The sequence below is a fragment of the Myxocyprinus asiaticus genome, chromosome 5, assembly GCF_019703515.2.
Source record: "Myxocyprinus asiaticus isolate MX2 ecotype Aquarium Trade chromosome 5, UBuf_Myxa_2, whole genome shotgun sequence".
NCBI lineage: Eukaryota > Metazoa > Chordata > Actinopteri > Cypriniformes > Catostomidae > Myxocyprinus > Myxocyprinus asiaticus.
The window spans coordinates 53,004,874-53,010,810 of NC_059348.1; positions in this window are offsets into that span (position 1 = coordinate 53,004,874).

Sequence of the window (5,937 nt, forward strand, 5' to 3'; positions counted from 1 at the left end):
CCCTTCTACATATTGTGGCTATTATTATTTCTGGATTGTGCATTTAAATTCACAGAGTTTTTACAAAGTGTGTTACTTATTAATTATAAATAAACCATCGGTTTTTCATATCAGCATTTTCATGCTTACATATTGTATACCCGATATGCTGATGGTTTTAATTTGGTCAATAATTGGCCAATAATTAGTGCAGCCAATTCATCAGTGCATCCCTACATTAAATCCAATCTGACTGTTCAGAATGAGAATCATTAACAAAAATTTTATTTTAACTGGATTTTAAACCACCTATGAAGCTGATCAGATTTAGTATTTTTGCTGTCTGTCTGAACAAGGCCTTTGAAACATATCCATTTGATCTCTATTCTGAGCATATTTTCTGAGTTTAATAGTAATCATTAGACTGATTGTTGTGTTCATGTGTATTAGTGTTTGTAAAACAGACATATCTGATAAGGTTTTGCAGTCATTTACGTGGCTTATCAGTTAAAGTAATGGTTCACCCAAAAATGAAAATTCTCTCATCATTTACTCACCCTCATGCCATCCCAGATGTGTGTGAATTTCTTTCGTCTGCAGAACACAAACAAATTTTTTTAGAAGAAAATCTCAGCTCTGTTGGTCCATACAGTGCAAGTGAATGGTGATCAGACCTTTGAAGCTCCAAAAATCACATAAAGGAAATTTAAAAGTAATCAAATGGAGTCCAGTGGTTAAATCCATATCTTCAGAAGTAATATGATGGGTGAGAAAGAGATCAAAATGTAAGTACCAGTTCCGTTTTTTTACTTTAAATCTCCCCTTTCACTTTCACATCCGAAAGTGAAAGTTAAAGTGGAGATTTAGAGTAAAAAAGGACTTAAATATTGTTCTGTTTCTCACCACACCTATTATATTGCTTCTGAAGACACTGGAGTCATAAGGATTACTTTTATGTTTCCTTTATGTGATTTTTGGAGCTACAAATGTCTGATCACCATCCACTTGCATTTTAAGGACCTACTGAGTTGAGATATTCTTCTAAAAATATTCATTTGAGTTCAGAAGAATTGAAAGAAAGTCATATACATCTGGAATGGCATGAGCGTGAATAAATAATGACAGATTTTTCATTTTTGGGTGAACTATCTCTTTAAAAACAGTCCACTTATGGTGATATATTAGGGGTGTTTGCCAAAGCAAGCGTTTACTGTACTTGCTAATACTTAAAGACCTCAATTACATAATAATTAATTACTTAATAAATAAAATCACTTACAAACCCTTTCTGTGTGCAGTTAAATCCCATTACAACTTTGTTGCCATGATGACGCAACACAGGTAAACCCTTCAAGCGATATTGACACTAAAATCAGGTAGAGCAGAGATTTTATCACAGAAGAGTAATATTAACTTGTATAATGTTTACGTCTTGTGGCTTTTCTTTTGAAACAGTGTGTATTTTATTGTTCATGGACTGGCCCCATTCACTTCCACTGTAAATGCTTTACTGTAACTGCGATTTTGAAATAAACGAGAGACGATTTGAAAATATTTTTTGAGGTAAACAATATTATGCCACAGCTGCTGTCAACTGAGCTAAACTTTTACTGAACCCAGAATATTCCTTTAATCTTTAAAAGTGCACATTTGGTAAAATAACAGTTATGTAGCTTATTTATTCATTTTGATAAGGTTATGTAGATGTTATATTCTGATTTTAATTTTATACATTTATGTTTCAAAAATTATACATTTACTTTCATTTCATTTGGCATTGCTATTTCTATCACAAACTACTGATTGGTAAACCAAGCATTAGACCACACACTCTCTTTCTCTCTTAGAAACATTCACGCCACCTTGTGATCAAAACTGTGTATCACTAAGATACACCCTGTCTCTCTGTAGTGTGTTACTGTCCTGTTGTGTTTCACTTAAATATTTTTGTTCTGAATTTAAGAGTGCATGTTAACAGGCAGAGGAAGATTACATCCAAGTTCTTTATCAAAAGATCATTTTATTCAGGCTCTGACTGAATGAACTACTTTTTTTTTTTTTTTTTTTTTGCCATTGCAACAGATGCTTCCATGCAATGCATGACAGTGTGATATTGCAAGAGCTTAGAGCAAATCATACGATTTAAATAAGATCTGTACAGCTTTTCTTGAGGGCTGTTACATCATCACAATGTAACACCAGGGTTCGAAATATTGCAATTGTGTGTGAGGGCAGATATTATGTAATGTGCTGAACCAGGCTTTATCAGATACATGTTCTTGATGCTCTGGAACATGATTTCCTATTACATTTGTATATATCAGTCATTTGTTTATTAAAAAAAAAACAAATATGGGGGCTCAATCGGCATGCAGACCTACAGAGTTCACATGTGTGACTACAAACATAGGCAAGATGTGAGACAGTTCTGCATCCGAAAAAATCATGACATCACAATAAGGCTGCAGGGGCGCAGTTACCATGACAGCAGTCATCTTGGCTAGCAACCTTCATCTTAACAAGTGTGTAAAAGGTTCAACAGCCAAACAATGACTGTGCCATCTGCCACTTACCCACAGTCTTGCAAGACACAAGACTTGCTTGTGAAAAAAAGAGAGAGTTGTCTTCCCTTTTGTAGTATTGAATGAAAGCCAGAATATTACATGCCATGGATCAATATTTACTGAGTAATCAATGATTTTGGAGCAAAACTACAGGTCAAAAAATGACCTTTGAAAGGTGGCAGCATCATTATTTATTTTTACACAGAGATAGTCTATTACTAAAATCAGGTGACTGTAGCATCCCTTGTTGCATTATATGCCAATGGTGTCCAAACATGGGAAAAAACATATTTTGTGTGTTGTTTTTATAAAGTTGAAGTGTCCATAACTCCAGAAGTATTAAAGATATCTTAATATCCTTTTACATTTGGTTTCAGAACAAACTTTCCTTTTTGTATATTCATTTGTAAGGCTCTATACGGTTAAATCCCAGAGATATGGGGCTCTCAATGTGGCTCCATGTGTAAATTGTTAAATATTACCCATTTTCAATGGTCGAAAACGAACTGACTTCATACATCCACAAAGAAATCACTGCCACACCAGCTGATTAAAAGTCTTGTGCAACAAATTGCTCAGAACAGTCAAAAGTGAAGTTAGTTCTGAGAAAAGCTTGAGAACTGAGCATAGATGACACATGCTTGATATTTTGTTATCTACTGCAAAAACATTCATATATCAAGTGTGACTTAAGTGTCCAAATACGTTTGTCTTCATTTTGAATAATAGGTGTCCAAATATTTTTTAAAACATCCTTTAACCCTCTAATGGTCTTCGGTCATTTTTGACCGAAATCAATTGTCCTCATTTAATAAAAATGGTTTCCTTTATCTGAGCAGCACAAGACTTGGTGACTTTTTGCCATCTGAACATACAAAAACAAATTGGGCTTGATTTGGTAAGTCTAAGTGGTCGTAAAAAAAAAAAAAAAAAAAAAGTGTCACCTTTGGTATTCAGGGTAAAAATTGATCGACCATTGAAAATGAATACAATCAATAAATCAAACACAGTGCAGACAAAAACCAGACAGACATTACAGGGTGAGACTCAAAAACATCCTCAGTGCAAAACATACACACCCACTCACACACAAACACACTTACACACACACTAAATGAACAGGTGAGACTATAACACAGAGCTTTTTTTTTTTTACATTTGTCCAAAAAAAAAAAAAAAAAAAAATCAGTCACAATGCTAAACACACACTCAGAAATGAAGGGGTGAGACGATAACACTCAATTCAAAACACAAATGAGATTTCAAATCTGCTTTCAGTGAAAGATTTGATTAGGAGAGGAGCTTTGAGGCTCTACAGTAAGACAATCAGTCTACGGTGAGATATTAGTACACATTCAGTTATTTATTTTCATTCATGTATTAATTTTTTATTTAATCTCAAATGCTGTATTTTTACGTTTTAACAACATAGTAACTTTATAACTTATAAATGAAGCCCTAGCTTGTGCCTTGAATTACTGCGTTATTTGTAAACATTTAAGTGAACAAAACACTAAAACTACATACTGTATAGGGTTGATCATTTTTATTGCTTCAAAACCAAAAAACATAATCAGCCACAGAGATGCTAGGTGCACCTCATTGTTTCACCACCAGGTGGCAGTTTATTGAACTGTGTTAAGAAGCTTCAAGAAATGAACCCATTTTCAATACATTTGCATTTAAAGCCCCATTGCTTCAGAAAGCTTCATTTTGCCATCACTTGTGGTGCCTGCGTACCATGAGTGCTCCAACTGAAAATTTTCAGCAATAGTGACATTGTTTGTCTTGTATTTCTGTCTGTATTTATGTCAGATTCACAAACTAATCATTCTTTTGAGTCAGTTCTTTCATTTACATTACATTTAGTCATTTAGCAGATGCTTTTATCCAAAGCCACTTACAAATGAGACACATAGCAAGCAATTTGTCATACAAAGTTTAACAACATCTGCAGTATAAGACTGCCAAGTTCTCACAGTGGCTGGAGTAGTAAAGATGCTAGCACAGAAGAAAGAGACAGACAAGTATTTATTTTTTTCTGTACAATAAGTGCAGTGGTAAGTGCAATTAGTGTGGGTTGGTTAAGTGCTTGTGGAACAGATGTGTTTTCAGCTGGTTCTTGAATGTTGAGAAGGTAAAAGCAGATCGTGTGGAGGTTGGAAGTTCATTCCACCACAGAGGAGCAGAGAAAGTGAATGATCGTGAAATAGACTTTGAGCCTCTTTGTGATAGGACCACCAGGCATCGCTCATTCATAGACCAAAGAGAGTGAGTTGGAGCATAGACCTGAAGAAGTGAATTGAAGTAAGAGGGTGTAGTTCCACTGGATGTCCTGAAAGCCAGAGTCAAAGCCTTGAATTTGATGCAGGCAGCTACAGGTAGCCAGTGAAGTGAAATCAAGAGTGGGGTGAAATGAGCCCTTTTTTTGCTGATTGAAGACCAGATGCACTGCTGCATTCTGGATCATCTGCAGTGGCTTAATTGTGTTAGCTGGAAGGCCAGCTAAAAGAGCATTGCAGTAGTCCAGTCTTGAAATGACCAGAGCTAGGACCAGGAGCTGTGTATCATATTCAGACAGGAAAGGTCTGATCTTCCTGATGCTGTAAAGCGTGAATTTGCAAGACCGGGCGGTTGATGAGATGAGTGCAGTGAAATTAAGCTGGTCATCTACTACCACTCCCAGGTTCCGGGCTGTTCTGGTTGGTGTTAGTGTAGTAGAACCAAAATGAATAGTGAGGTTGTGGTCAACAGATGGGTTGGCTGGGATCACGAGGAGTTCTGTCTTGGCAAGGTTGAGCTGAAGTTGTCGTTCCTTCATCCAGGCCGAAATGTCAGAGAGGCAGGCAGAGATACGAGCTGAGACAGTAGGGTCATCAGGCTGGAACGACAGGTAGAGCTGCGTATCATCTGCATAGCAGTGGTAGGAAAAGCCATGTGCCTCAATGACCGTTCTGAGTGATGTTGTGTACATCGAGAAGAGGAGGTGTCCAAGCACTGATCCTTGAGGAACCCCAGTGGTCAGCCGGTGTGTCTTGGACACCGCTCCTCTCCAGGAGACCTTGAATGATCTGCCAGTGAGATATGATTCAAACCATCCAAGCACAGTTCCTGTGATGCCCAGGTCAGAGAGGGTGGACAGGAGGATCTTATGGTTCACTATGTCAAAGGCAGCAGGCAAGTCAAGGAGGATGAGGATGGATGATTTGGAGTTAACTCTCACCAGTTGCAGGGTTTCAGGTACTGACAAGAGGGCAGTCTCTGTTGAGTGTCCTTTTTTGAAGCCAGACTGATGTCTGTCAAGTAGGTTGTTGTGTGAAAGAAAAGCAAACAACTGGTTGAATACGACCCTCTCAAGAGTTTTAGACAGGAAGGGTAGGAGAGAGGCTGGTCT